The sequence below is a fragment of the Saimiri boliviensis genome, chromosome 10 (genome assembly GCF_048565385.1).
Source record: "Saimiri boliviensis isolate mSaiBol1 chromosome 10, mSaiBol1.pri, whole genome shotgun sequence".
Classification (NCBI taxonomy): domain Eukaryota; kingdom Metazoa; phylum Chordata; class Mammalia; order Primates; family Cebidae; genus Saimiri; species Saimiri boliviensis.
The window spans coordinates 85022992-85039178 of record NC_133458.1 but is presented as its reverse complement, the minus strand read 5'-3'; the positions used below and the strand labels follow the sequence as shown (position 1 = coordinate 85039178).

The 16187-nt window shown below is 37.8% G+C and overlaps 1 protein-coding gene across 16 annotated transcripts in view; it reads right to left on the bottom strand.

The window, feature by feature from the left end:
• Positions 1-16187, bottom strand: part of HDAC9 (histone deacetylase 9) — a 1049458-nt gene that overhangs the window by 351113 nt on the left and 682158 nt on the right. The window lies entirely within an intron of this gene.

The following is a 16187-nucleotide window of genomic DNA, read 5'->3' as shown; positions in this document are numbered from 1 at the left end:
TTTTGTATCTCACTTTTAGTAATTCGTATTTATTGCATCATATAAAAGTATTTCATCACAACAAATAGAAAATAAAATATAAGTAAACAAAACCTTGCCCTTCACCACATAATAATTACAGAAGCATTAACTTCATAGAGAAATGATTTTTCTTTGCAAACGCTTAAAGAAAGAGTTCTATTTGGATAAAAGGACAGAAAGAAAAGGTGAAGCCAGAAGTAAAATTAGAAATGTTTTAGGAATTTTTATTAACCAGTCTCCTATCAAGATAAACTGTACCAACAGAGAATGACTACCAATAATTTGCAAGAGTCATACACCAATAATTTGGTACCTACAGGCTGGTATAAACCCCAGGATTTGGAGAAATTATTAGGCTTTAAATATGCTTATAAACAGAAATTAAAAGGAAGAAAGCTTTGGACAAATCCTCCTCTACTTTATCCCATTCTTTTAGGTGGTACCATTGGCAAGAACATAATTGACATTTAGTGCAATGACACCTTATCTATTTTGTTGCCTTAGCATTAGCAACCTTGTAAACCAGCAGTTCCACCTGCAAACTATTCAAACATGGGTAAGTTCATTCACCGATCCAAGACTTAAGAAAAATGGAGGTAATACTCCTTCCTCATAGGATTATTATTAACATTCAATTAGTCAATACATATAAAGTGCTTAACACAGCACAAGGCAATGCTGGAAGCAGTAAGCTCTCAGTCGACATTAGGAAAAAAAAATCCCAGCATTTTGTTTCTAACATTACTTTCTATTTAGCAGTACATCAAAGGATAAAAATCATCTGTGATAATGCTGGAAGCCAGGAACTACCTGGAATCAGAAAGCTACATGTTTTCTAGCCACATATGGATCTAGTTCAGCTGAAGTTTCCTGAATTAATGTGGGTCTTTGCAGGCTTTTCCAAGCACATCCAGCATAGCTTAATCATTGGAACCTGAAACAAAGCTAATGCTCTGAAAAGCCGCACATGATAGAAATTAAGCTACCTGTCCTGAAAGTGGATGTGAAGGAATTTAAAACGTGAAGGGAATGACTGAGAAGAAAAGGAATTTAGGCACAGTCTCCTTGGTATAATCTAAATGCAGCCTGTTGGTTCCTTGTGGAAATATTCCAAGTTAAATACAATACTATTGTGCCCATTAACAAAACAGGTTTCGCATGCACTGTGCATGTTTAACGTGGTACACTATCCTTCCTCAGATGCCTTGCACACTTCACCCTGAAAGCTAGGAAATGAAACTCTTCACACAATTCTAAGCAGTTTAGTCAGCTCTTGCTGCTATGTTATGCTGATGCTAGGGCCACAGGGCATTTTCTGAATAATTGAGTTTAAGCTTAAATAATGATCAGATGCCCCTAGAAATCCATTGACAGACACCAGATTCAACAAAGAAACAGAGGTTTTTCATTGCAGTATTGCTTCTGCGTCATTTTAGCCATGTTGTATAAAACTTAAACTGTAAAAGAAAATAAAACTAATTTTAACTTTTGCATTGTATCAGATAAAGTGTATTTTTTAAATGAATCATCTATTGTGGACCAAATACTTCCGCTGCAAACAGCATCTTGATTTGGTAACTTAAAAATTGTCTAATTTTAAAATAAAATTCTGAAATCAGTTTTGCTTGATTTTATTTCAGACAAAATTTAGTTTTAATTTTTCTGACTAGCTTACTCTGTTTTAAGCCCTACGCATTGAGTAACATGGCATCTTCCAATGTCAAATAACTTTATGTGTTTGCTTTGGGAAATAAAATAATTACCTTTTCCCACCTAAGAGGCATTTGATAAGCTCAACATTTTCCTATCCTTGATCCTCCACAATTAGGGCTAAAGCTATTCTTGGAACTGCCTCCACTTAGGTAACCTTAGTAAATTGTTGTGGAAATGGTAAGAAAATCAGTGGGAGCTGCAAGGTTCCAAGACAAAGAAAAGCCTAATTTACTAGTAGATTCACAGGAAGAGGTGATAAAGTCAAATGTATTGCCCAAAGAAAGCAAAAAGTAAATATATTTGGTTAGTATTTAAAGAACACCATAGTGCAGGCGTCCCCAAACTTTTTACACAGGGGGCCACTTCACTGTCCCTCAGACCTTTGGAGGGCTGCCACATACTGTGCTCCTCTCACTGACCACCAATGAAAGAGGTGCCCCTTCCTGAAGTGCGGCAGGGGGGCCGATAAATGGCCTCAGGGGGCTGCATGCGGCCCGTGGGCTGTAGTTTGGGGACGCCTGCTATAGTGGGTGAGATCGGGGCACTACTAGGTGTTGGACCCTATTAAGCATTTTATAAAAACTACCTATTTTATTCCTCATGATAGCTTAATAAATGTATCATCACCTTTACAAAAGAGGAAACTGAGCTTTAAAGATGTTAAGTAACTTGACCAAAGTTACACAGTTAATAAAGTTACACAGTTAATGGCTGGGGTTTCAACCAAAGCCAACCATGGACATTAATATTGTTATGGACTGAATTGTGTTTCCTTCCCCAAAATTCACATATTGAAGTCCTAATCTCAATGTGATCGTATTCGGCAATAAGGCCTTTGAAAAGATAATTAAGATTAAATTAGATCATAAGGGTGGGGTCCTAATATAAAATGACTGATGTCCTTACAAGAAGAGAAAGAGACAGCAGGATTGTGCATGAACAGAGAAAAGCTATGTGAGGACACAATGAGAAGATGGCCTTCCAAAACCCCAAGAGAGAGGCCTTAGGAAAAACCAAATCTGCCAACATTTTGATATTGGACTTCTAGGCTCCAAAACTGTGAGAAAATTAATTCCTGTTGCTTAAGCCACGCAGTCTGTGGTATTGTGTTATGGCAGTCCTAGCTAGCCAAATACAAATAGGAACTTAAAAAAGATATTCTATGTTGTTTACTCTTTAGAACATGATAGGCCATGAGAACTAGTGCAAGTGTCATAGGTATAGGGTTATGGGTGTCTGTCTTTACTGCTCTGTCTTCCAGGTCTGACACATAATAGATACTTAACAAATTTTGTCAAGAGAATCAATTAATAGATGAGAACAAAAGAATCCTATAGTGATACTGTTCTTTGCAGGGGTTTCCTGTGGCTAAACTATCTAAACTATAAACACTACCGTTTGGGTCCTACAGTACATCCACGATGTAATGATCACCGCTTCTCTCGCCTTCAGTTAGCACCATGCTTAGTCTCCCAGTTCTCGCTTGCTGGCATTTGGTGCTTCCTTTGGGGCATCACCCTACAATGATGCTTCTTCCCTGAATCATCCAGCAGCATCTGTGGTGTACCCAGTGCCCTGGGTCTCTGTTGTCATGTATCACCTGTCTCTCACAGATGCTTCCCCACTCACTCTTTTCCCAAGGGAGACAGACTGCCTAACACTTAAGTCAAGATCCCCAGTGACAAGCTAATGGGAACCTGCTATCTGATCTCTCAAGAAAAATAAATTTTGTGAAAAGCTGTTTTAAATTTGGATAAAGTATTATCACACAGTAATGCCATATTTGATCCTCAGAGAAGACAATAAATCACATTTCATTTATCACCTTACTTATGTGATGGAACTGAGGCCTAGTAATTTCAATGATTTGTGAGCTCATAGTCTTATAGGATCTTACCACTCAAAATGTGGTCCATGGATGAGCAGCAATGCCATCCCTGAGTGCTATGAGAAATGCAGAATCTCAGTTCCCATTTGGTCCTGCTGAATTCGAATCTGCATTTTAGAGTTGAGAAAGCACTTCTGAAGCAGTGACAATGTAAAGATTTGAATCCAGATTCGTGAGTTCCTAAACGAAGGCTCTCTGCCTATATGCTTAATCAGTGGGAATTTTGAAAACAATGCCCTCCTTCCCTTTATCCATCTCCCTGCAGTGCCTTGATTCTAATGGTAGACCATTAGTTGGATAGGTAGGTCAGGTGAGACCTCAGGTTGCAGGGCTTTAGAGAATCTTTAAATTAGGGAGTCTATTTACCCTCTGCAGACCTGAACCTGCATAAAGTGACCCCACAAAGTAGGGCAGTGCTCATTTCCACGTAGTTGCCAGCAATAACCTATATTACTGCATTTGATCCTCACAATAATGCTATGTGGAAGCCTTGCTTAGCCCTATTTCGTAGGTAAATAAACTGAGTCTCAGATAAGTGAAATAATAATTAACACAGCCTTTGCATTGCTGGTTTCTTAGACCTGGGGTGGGCAAAAGGATACTTCTCTTAAAGTAATAAAACCATTCCGAGAAGTTTTATAGACACTTAGGTGTCAACTCTTCAAAACTTCTCTATATGTTTAATCACTGGGACTTTGTCTTTAAGGAGTTATAGAGAGCCCTCAATAATTCTGGGTGACTGTCTCTTTTTTCCTCATGTGGGATAATAATGAGAATCATTATTCTGGTCTGAGACTCTTTGGGATTCTTTATTGCATTCTTTTTCAATCGGCTCTGAGGCTGTAATAATGGGTGTTACTCTTTTTCCCTTGTGATACGACATGCCAGCTCCTTCAACGTATATATTCATTTCATGTTAGATGTCCTGCTGAAACCCTGAGAGTCTTGAAATGGAGCTGGGATGGATTTATGATGACAATGGGTGGGTGAACCCACATGTTTTCTCTCTTTTGTTCAACACTGGGAGAAAGACATGAATGACAACCCATTCCTTTGGGATCACTTGTAGGTTATAATGCCCACACCTTAGCTTCTTTAGTCATGGTGAGATGAAAAAGAAACAGAGCAGCTACAGGGAAGACATTCAGATTCCAAGTAAAGCAATGGATATGATGAATGAATAGTGTGACTGATATTCCATATGGAAAGAAGGCATGAACTATTAATGTGGCAGCTGGAGGAGAAAAGGGACATGCCGTGTGCATTAATGCTCTATCACAAACCATCTCCCGGTATGATCGACTGCTTTCTGGCAGCTCCACTAAACTTGTATGTGCAATTTCTAGTCACGCTTTATCTTCAGAAAAATATTTTTATTGTTACTTGCCAGTAAAAAGAATAAGTAGAGGAGTATGTTTGCTTTGGTGAAAGGGCGACATCCTGAGATTCTAAGGATCCTTACTTAAGATCCAGGGGACTCATAGATTTACCAAGTAATATATGGATTTCTGTGGGTTAGGTGGCCAGTAAAGGAATTTGAGAGTCCCTATTGTTGTGATTCAATTTCAGTGAACTACCAGTCAGTTCCACCAAGACTGAGTTAGAGACAGAGCCAAGAAATACCATTTTAGTACTTTCTTATTGTTTCTTCATTTAATCTGAGGTACACACTGTGTAAAGGGTACTTCATAATATGCCCATCTTTTTATTAACTGGACAGTACACATTCGAGCCTCATTCCTACAGAGTGCAGCTTAATCAAATTAACTCTGACTCAGAAGGTGTGTGAAATGAGATTCTGTCTAGCTCATCCCACAGTGGTTTGGTCCAAGGACAGAGACTTTTCAGTGTTCTAGTTAGGGTTGAAATACTGTGTACAGCTGTGTAATTTTTTTTCCCCAAAATCGATGATGTTTGAGTGCAAGGATTTAATACTTCACAGGAATTTCAATAAAAAAGAGAATGCTCTTGGCAAAAAAGCAATTGTTTTTCTTACAGTTAGTGCTATTCTCACTTGGGAAAGGAGTGTTGACAATCATATGAGGTTGAAATTATGGTGAGTTGTGCTGTGTGTGCATAGCATTGTGGTTAAAAGCTTGGGAATCAGGCCCTCTCTACTCCACAGCCTACTAATTGTGTGACCTGAACAAGTTACTCACCTCTCTGAGCCTTTTTCTTTTCTGTAGAATAGGAAACCTCAAGTGCATCTTTAGCAATAAAACCTCTGGGATTATTGTGAGAATTAAAAGAGATTGAGGCAGGTTATCATTGGAAGGTTTGTGTAAAGAGGTTATCAGTGGAGGTTTGTGTAAAGAATGGCTAGTCTCTGCTGTGAGGCTGTGAATCAACCCTACTGGTTCTGAGAATCAGGAGGGTATGTTCTACAAGATTCTCTATTGCCCTGGCTAATCTAGGGCACCTTACCTGTCCCTTTACTTGATGGATAATCCCATCATTAAGGTCAGTCCTCTAAATACCACTGGGGTTAAAGCTGAGAATTATTTATTTCTTAAGTGGTTAAAATATAGTCCTAAAAAATTTAGCCAAGTTTTTTTTTTTAATTGATTCAATTTATAATATGAGAATACTGAGGATCACAAACTGTCAGTAGTAAAAATACCTTGGAATTCAGACTCCAAAGTTTCTCTCTCTTGCACTATATACATACAACATAAAATTGGCATATGGAAATTAAGACATTATCATTATTTGGTCCATGCTAGGCACCAACACAATGGAACCAACAAATCAGTTACCCCAAATCTCACAGTTCAGATATAAATCAGGATGGACCAGCCAAAGCAACTGAGGTCACAATGTAATAATGTCATTCAAGAAGACACTAAAATGCACAAGGGAAAAAAACCCACTTGCAAATGTCATTCAAATGTCAGGATATTTTTATTAGACTTGCAAATGGGAAGGTGTTGGAATACTGTACCTAATTTGCAGCTGCCCAATTTAAGAAGAAAAGTATGTCCACATTATATCCCAGGAACTTTGAATCCCAAAGTACACATTGCTGCTAAGATCTGGAATTACCCAGACCTACTAACTTTCACCATACCTCCATAACCAGCTTGGAAGAGAAATGTCAGGATGTCAGGGTGTGCCTAGAAATTCAGCTTGCCCCCTCATCACCTATTGCCACACCTCAATCCAACAGTCAGAAGGAAGACCATAAGCTCTATGTGATCTGAATAAAAAAACCCTACCTCTAAATGCCCACATCTTTACCAGTGAGAGTGAGATGGGTCCCCAGACTCTGAGCAGTCTTGGAGAGCCTCCTCCCCACCTCCTGAACTTTCCTTGCTACCTCACCACTCTGCTTTGCACCCTCAGTACAGAGCTCATTATACTCTGTACCCCTCTTTAAGTCAGTCACCACAAGAAACCAGGACTCCCAGGTCACCCCTCAGCTGTGTATTCTGGTATCCAAAAGGCAGCACTTTTCATTAACCACTAGTTTTCTGCCCCAACCTCTTAACTTCCTTCCTTTTCTTTATAGCATTCGTCATCATCACATACATGCTCATGTATTTAAAATCATTCATTCTTCCTTATTTGTATCCCTAACTGGAATATTAGTTCCAGTAGGATAAAACATTTTTTGTTTTGTTCAGTACTGTATCTGCAGTTCCTGGCATACAATAAGCATTCAATAAACATTAGCTGTATAAATAAATTACTAAGTAAGTGAGCAAATGAATTCTGCCCCAAGTTGTGAAGACCATCAGAAATTTTGAGTACAGTAAGTTCAGAAGCCCAGAGAATAGTCTGCACCAATGAACAAAGGTCTTTGAACTTCTTCCACATTTGCTATTAATAGAGTTGTGAATTGAGGCTGGATACTGTACTTCCTAGCTCTTGGAATGAGAATCTGCCAGGCACAGTGGCTCAGGCCTGTAACCCTAGCAATTTGGGAGGCCAAGGTGGTAGGATTGCTTGAGGCAAGAAGTTTGAGACTAGCCAGAGCAGCATAGTGAGACAATATCTCTATCAAAAAAAAAAAAAAAAAAAAAAAAAAAAAAAAAAAGCCAAATGTGGTGGTGTGTGCCTGTAGTCCTAGCTCTTAATGAAGCTGAAGCAAGAGGATCTCCGGAACCCAGGAGGTTGAGGCTGCAATATGCTGTGACTGCACCACTGCACTTGCACTTGAGCATCAGAGCAAGACTCTGTCTCAAACAAAAAAGGAAAATTGGATGCCTCTGTCAAAGAAAGCTGAGACAAGAAGGTCATCTTGTAGAAATATTTCATTAGAGAACTGAATCTGAATCTTGTTCAACTGAGTCTGGATACTCTGATTATCTTCTGTCCTTATTCCTATGACCTCCCAAGTCTTTCCCACTAGAGTTGACAAATAGGAATAGAAGAAAATCAATGCAGGTTCTATGTGATAAGTATAAGATATACGAGTGGGAATTGAAAAGGAAAAAAAAAAAAACGCAACATAAGAAAAAATGTGAACCAACATGTTCCTTCATACTTAGCACAGTGGATGCTCTCAGTACATGTTTATTTAATAATGAATGAATGGATGATAAACTGACTTTAAAAAGAGGCAATAGATTAAGGAGAGAAAAGCAATCTATTTAGCAGCAATGAATTTCACTGCTTGTAGGCCTGGGTTTTTATTTCTTAAATGGTCACATCTCAAAATGATACAAGTCATTTTGAGAAGTGCTTACAGATCATCAGGAGGATAATCTATACAGGCACAGCTCATTTTATTGTGCTTCATTTTATTATACTTTTCAGATACTTTGATTTTTTTTACAAATTGAAGGTTTGTGGCAACCCCAAGTTGATCAAGTCTATGTGTGCCATTTTTCCAGCGGCATGTACTGACTTCCTGTCTCTGTCACATTGTTAATTCTGGAATATTTCAAAACTTTTTCATCATTATTTTATCTTTAATGCTCATCTGTGATCAGTCATCTTTGATAGCACAATTATAATTGTTTTGGGGCACCATGAATTGTGTCCATATAAGATGGTAAACTTAATTGATAAATGTGCGTGATTTCTGCGCCACCAATCAGTTTTTCCACCATCTCTTCTCTTTCTCAGGCCTCCCTATTCCCTAATATTCAAGAATATTTAAATTAGACAAGTTAATAACCCTTTAATAGCCTCTATGTCTTCAAGTAAAAGGAAGAGTTGCACATCTCGCACTCTCAATCAAAACCTAGAAGTAATTAAGCTCAGTGAGAAAGGTATGTTGAAAGCTGATATAGGCCAAAAACTAGACCTGTTGTGCCCAACAGTTAGCCAAGTTATGTATGCAAAGGAAACATTTTGGAGGGAAACTAAAAGTGCTACTGCAGTGAACACACGAATGCTAAAGTGAAACAGTCTTACTGCTGATATGGAGAAAGTATGAGTGGTCTGCACAGAAGATCAACCCAACCACATTCCCTTAAGCCAAAGCTTTATCCAGGGTAAGGCCCTCAACATTGAAGCAAAACCCAGCACCAGCAAAAAGATTACCACTCACTGAAGGCTCAGATAATCATTAGTATTTTTTAACACAGCTTCAAAATTATGTACATTTTTAAAGATATAATGCTATTGCACACTTAATAGACTTCAGGATAGTATAAACATAAGATTTGTATGCACTGAGAAATGAAATATTTGTGTGACTCACTTTACTGGGCAATCTGCTTTATTGTGGTGTTCTGGAATTGAATCTGCAATATCTCCAAGGTATGTCTGTTTCTATCTATAGTAAATGTCAATTAGAGATTATATAAGTCATATTATTTAAAATATAACAGAATAAATTCACCAAATAATTTCAGGTACATATAATTCCCAAATATTTGTCCTTTAATAATCTTATCAGACTTCATAGAAACAATGACTCAATGCATGCTCTGTTGCTAAGAAAATCGCTGCTTAATCATTTAATTCCTTCATTTTGCTTATTATTCTGTATTTAAAGATAAGATACTCTATAGCAATAATGATACTGCTAGTCAAATTCAGAAGCTATGGGTTTTTCTTGAGGATGGGAATGATTAAATCCTAGGGATTCTGCTGTGAACTACCTTCTCACGGCTGAAGCATTCAGTGAGCTAATTTACTTTTGTTTTGACTTTTGAAAAAAAAGGCATTGTTCTCCATTAATGAAAGTTTAGAACTTACGTTTTACTAAATTTGTGGTTAAAATACTTCACAAAGACAAATCCAATAATGACACATCAATTTTACATATTGGATATTAGTTTGTTACAGGGGTGAATATCTAGATCTGGAACTAAGTATTCAGGGTGGAAATATGACAGATGAAAATTACAAATATTTTCATTTCACATTAAAATGAAAAGCTTAAGTGGGTCTGAATGTAGCTACATTTCAGGTTGGTACAACAATCCTTTTTGCTAGGTAGTCCCATTTCCTTTACCTACCCTAAATTTTTATTTGACGTAAGCTTTACATCTCTTTGACAATCACAAGTAGCAATCAGCAGATGATCCTTTTCTCAAATTTATTCAAGTATGTTTTACTTTTTCAGTTTTTATTTAACCTAACCATAAATCTTCTAAGTTAGATAGAAATTTAAAGTTCGTCAAATCCATATACCTGCAGCAACTACAGAGCCTAAGGCTCACTTTGTTCTTGTCTCAATGTTCATAATCAAGGCACATAGGCAAGAAACAGAAAAATTATGGAAAAAGAAATTCTAGAAATGGATCCGTTTTCTTCCTCCCTGTTATTGACAATACTTTGGTAGACATAGTTGCTTTTATACATTTGTGTGTATATATTTTTTTAAAAATAGATATTATGGCCCCAATAATGTAAAAGACATAAGGCTTTGATGATGGCATTTTTTTAGCCATCTCGTTTGACAACAGAAGAATTTTAATAGCTTTGTGATATTCATGTTTACTTTAAATAAGAAAATGAAATATTCTTATTTCAAAATACATCTTGTTGTACTTAGCCATAATGTTAAAGCAATTGAAAGAATTTAATCACAGATGAGATACTGAAACTAAGTGATTTAAGGAGGAAATTAAGGTTTTCTTCTCTCGTTTTCCTCTTTCCTACAATGGACACTAGATGCTTAATGATTCCATAAATTTTTATATTTTGTCTCATATACAGAGTAATGTATATATATCTCTCTCTCTGTAGGGAGTGTTGTCTACATTCTGACAACTATTATCAAGTAAACACAATTAGCATAATCTATGCAATACTGGATAATTACTTAGCAATTTACAAGGAATTCCCTGATTTTAATAATATTGCATATAATTTTTTCCAAGTCTGAGCCAACATAATCTTTTTATAAAATTCAGAGCATGAAACCAAATTCTCAGTTTCGTTTTAAGGCAGTTTATCAGTTTTAATTTTGCCAGGTGCCATGGGGTGTTCTTGCTAGTATCAATTGAATCAAGTCTGAAACTGATGAAAACTCAAATAAAATTAGGATGGGGAGATTTAAAAAAAGAGAGATTCCAAATGAGGGTGGATCTTTTAATTGTGCTGGAGGGAAAAGTTTGTGATATCTCTCTGATAGCAACTGTAGAGGAAATGAAGTACTGATTGCAAGCCAGGTTGAGTTGAACATTAATAGGAGGGAAATCAAGATTACCCTGATTACTGCATATGAGAGGCAGATGCCACTCCCTCCTCTTTCTGCTGATGTAACAAAAGGCATTGTGCTTGCTCAGGATAATTGGGTGGGAATAACATATGAAGAAAGAGGTTCATGAGTCAATAACAAAACCTCCGGAACATGCAAAAATTTGGCATAAACAGAAGGAGGGGTTTTCCCCCTTTTTGGAAGAACAAAAATCTCCACAAATTGGTAACAGCTTGGTGCAATTGTCAAAAATATGGTGTGTTTGATTGCCTGAACAGTCGATGCCTGGCTGCCTCCCCCGACCCTGTACTCATACCACTCCCAACACACAACTCACACAAACACATTTATTACTAATTCTTCTTGAAGATTTAGCTCATAACTGATTAACTCCCACACCCCCACACCCCTCTTCTTTCTTAACTGTTTTAAAATCTTCCTCCTCTGTGCTCTCATAGCTTAGCATTTTTTCAAACCAGCCCAATGGCTAGGCCTTGAGCAACAGAGATTGGCAGCGGTGGTCTTGTCTCACCTGCCTTTGCAGGCTGCTTGTTGTCTAGTCATCCACAAGCCTTATCTTACTCTTCCTGCCCTTCACTCCTCATCCCATAGCACGCCTTATAGCTTTGAAAACATTGGTTTTGTTTTAAAGATGACCATCCTAAATCACGGCAGTAAAATGCATTATTAACCAAGCTTTTGTCGCAGTGAATTTAACTATATGTACGTAAATTTGGTCATAAAACAAAAGCCATTCCCTAGTATAATAGAGAAGAAAAGACAGGAGGAGCTCTTCGTAGGGCTTGCCACTAGAATATTGTTTACTGGTATTGGGGAGAGTAAATGTGAATGACCAATATGGTATAATAACTAGAAAAATAATATGAAGATATAAATGTGGGACAAAATAGAATTTTCTCCTGATTATGTATTTCACACACACACACACACACACACTCTTATGTATTTCACACACACACACACACACACATACACACACACAGACACCTGCAAATTTATAAATAAGAGGGGAGAGCTTACATTTTAACTCGGACAGGATCAAAGAAAATTTAAGACATTTCATCCAAATCTGCCTCTCACATGGTGACTATAGTTGGTATACAACCATTGTGTTTGCAGAAAACCTCAAAGCATTTGAAATGGGCCTTAAATTACCACCCTCTTACAATCACCTAATCCTTCTCCCAGTCAACCCTTCCCCAATCACAAAAATGATGTTTGTAAGTATGTCATATCTAGGTGTAATCAAATAGAATATGAACAGAGTAAAAGTTGTAAAAAGCTGGCTTTGTGTTCACAGACTGACTGAGTCTCTGCTGGAGAAGAAGCCTTGGTTAAATCTCTTTAAGACTCTTTTTGGCATTTCTTCAACCACTTAGGCAGGCCCTAGTTCTGCCCATGCCCTGCAAATCCTCATTCCTCCTAGGGACTTTGTTCTGCCTCCTTCACAGCTTCTTCTCTTCCAATCAAGGCTCTGACACTGCCCATTGACCACGTTTATTTTTCTGCCTTTTGGCACTGGGAGCTTGTCTGCTATAGGATAAAAGTGGAATTCTCTGCTGTCTGCAGGGCTTTCCCCAGGGAACAGAGCATGAAACCCAAACTTATATAAAATCATATCCTGTTTGCAAACATCATATTCCCTTTGCTTCTCACTGATCTGGTCCTGTAAACCCCAGCACAGCTTGAAAGCCCATTCCTCATCTAAACAAATGCCATAAGCCCCTTTATACTTTTACAACCATGTCAAAAAATAATATTGCCTGCCAATAGTGATGTGATTGGAGTTGCCTCCTCTGAGCCATAAAAGAAGCGCAGAGTCTGTTATCAATTTCTCTAAGTGTATCAGGGGAATTATGGGTCGATTCAGTTCCAAGTTATAAATGACAACTCAAAAGCCACAGAAGTGTTTGAAGCTAGGAGCTGATGACGACATTATCATAAAAGCCTGCTCGTCCTTGCTTTTGTGGGTTTTTCTGTGGCCTATCAAGTAAAGAGGGGAAAATGAGGCTGAGAAATGACTTCAAGATTTCTTCACACAGGAGCAGGTCAGATGGCCAGGAAAATGATCACTATTTTTAGTGATATACCCTGAGGAGTGAGAACTGAAGTGATCTTGCACTGGCTCTTATTTCCAGAGTCCCTTAATTATCTATTTTACTACACAATGACCAAGTTCTGGGATTTGGTCATATGTTCTTTTCAACTGGTGCATTTTCTTGTAGTGCAATCACACAGTAATCAAAAATGAGTCATGCCATAATAACTGAACAAAATGAAAAGCAAACACAAAGGAATTCAGAAACCTTGAGATTGTTGCTGGAAATGAAATTCTGGACAGTACGTTTTACAGCACCTTAAATATCATTCATTCACTGAGCTGCTTGACCAACACTAATTACCATGTGCAATTTTAGGGGAATTTTAATGAGAAGTAGAAATGTTCTGATTTCCTAATGTCCCAGATAGTGTCCTCAAAAGCCAATTAACCCATCAGTATTCTGTTGGTATATATTAAACACCTCTAGAATGAAATTATATATTCTAAGGAAGTGGAGTTTACTTTAACAATTGGGGATCACTGAGTATTTAGGAATGAAAACCAACAGGTCCCTCTTAGGTGATTTGAGACAGAATGGAGCCTTAAGACAAAACCCATTTCAGTAATTTCCAAGATCTCTAGAGTGCTCCCATGTTGGCAAGCTGAGCCCCTCCAAAATCATACTGGGAATCTTTTGTATAGTTAATCTGTCTGGAATTGTTCTGGAGGCAAAAATTTAGACAGCCTCCAGTTGAGGACCCAGAGTTTCTCCTAGGACTTGGATCAAAACCAAAAATCTGAGAAGGTAAGATCACTTTTGAAAGGCTAAGAAAACTATTTCACTTCTGTAAACAAAAATACTGAATCAAACTAGTTCACAAGAGCATCAGCAAATGCAAAATTGAACATACACACACATTCACACCCACCCTAACCTACCTAAGCACCACCTCTTCTCCAACCTTCTCTAGCAATGATGAAGTCAAACTAACAATGAAAGGCTCCTTCTCCTGCCTCTGCTGGCCCACTCCAGATTTATCGGCCACCACTGCTGCCACCATCCAGGTGAGGTCAGTTCTGGGGACATTACTAAGGAGTTACTCTATGACTCATACTGTGCATTATGTTTGATATAGAAAGGCAGAGGAAGCCTTGGTCATTTTGAAGTTTACTAAAGCAGTTCTAGGTGAGAAATAAGAAGTCACTTCAGATGTAGAGCAGTTGAGTAAAGGAACTTTGCATTGAAAAGCACATCCCAAGTCAGATTTGGGAGGTGAGTCCTAGGGAGATGGCCTCAGTTCAGTCCTGGGTCATACATTAAATATACAGATGCTCTTTGACTTAATGACGAAGTAACAACAAACCCATCATAATTTCAGAATGTCTCAAGTCAAGTGAGAATTTAATACACCTAACCTACCAAACATCATGGCTTAGCCTAGCCGACTTCAAACACGTCAAACACTCACATTAGCCTACAGTTTGGCAAAAGCATCTAACACAAAGCCTACTTTATAATACAGTCTTAAACATCTTATGTAGTTTATTGAACACTACTGAAAGTGAAAAATAGAATGGTTGTATATTCAAAGCATGGTTTCTACTGAATGCATGTCAGTTTTGCACCATCATAAAATCAAAAAATCATAAAATGAACTATCATAACTTGGGGATCACCTATACTTCTAAATGAGTGGGATTTGATGACCACCACCCTTTTAACAGCTTTGATTTCCTCCGCATTGCTGTTCCCATTAAGTAGTCATTAGGTTTGTTTCATTTTTTTGTCCCATTTTACAGGTAGGCAGCTATTCTCGTAAAATAGCCACTTGGGATGTTACAAAGTAAGCACAAAGCCAATGAAACCCATTTTAAAAGTCAGTTTATCCTCTGCTTTCCAGAATTATTTTGCAAGCTCCCAGCTCCATAGGTGGTTGGCTAAAAATGAGCAGGGATTAATGTGGGATGACGACTGTCCCACGCTGGTGGTCAAAAAGCAAAAGTCACTGGTGAGCTGTCACAAAGGAATTACACCACATCAGCCACACTGCTGCACTGCTGACTCAAAGGAGTGGGGGTAAGCTATTGCTAGTTTGTTAAAGATGAAAGCCATGGAAGTGTCTAGAAAGCTCTTTTGGAACTCCTGGACAAGGATTTGCACATCAACCCCATACTTTCAGCGTTTTACCCTTTATTGTGTGACTTCAGAAAAATAACTTAGCTTCTCCCAGCCTTCACTTCCTCATCTCCAAAATCGTGTTTATAACAATGACTATTTCACAAGGTTGTTTTGGAATTCAGTTGTTTGTTGGTAAACTGTAAAGTCCTCACAGAGGCAAATGGATATAGCTGCCGTTCTGATTTCCAGAGCAGGCAGAATCACAGGTGAAGGAACAAAAGGCTACAGCTTGTTAAATTTGGCATCATCAAAATGATCAAATAAACTAAAAATATTCAAGATTTGTTTGCATCAAATTTTAGTTCTAGCAAAACAATTGTCTAAAACATAATATACAAAATGTGACTAGTTTTGCTCTTTCCCTTCAGCATCAAGTCAATTCAATCGACTTAAATACCTTAGTCTTTGAAAATTTCACCAGAATTATGTTGTTCTAACATAACACTTAGTTCTACAGGATGATGATTTGTTACTGGTAAGGGTTACTTTAAATAGATTTCAGGTTATAGGGTATGTTCTAATCATCTACAAAAATGTAGACATTTTTGTTCATGTGTTGCTGGATTCTAATGAATTTGTCCTTGAAATGTGGTATAAATATGCTGGGTCAAAGGCTTCCTTAATTATTGAAGATAAAAATGTCCCCAGGGGGTTCACAAACAAAATGCAGAGCACTTTGTGAAGTTTATGCCATTTTTACCAGGAATATAATGTATGTGCACAC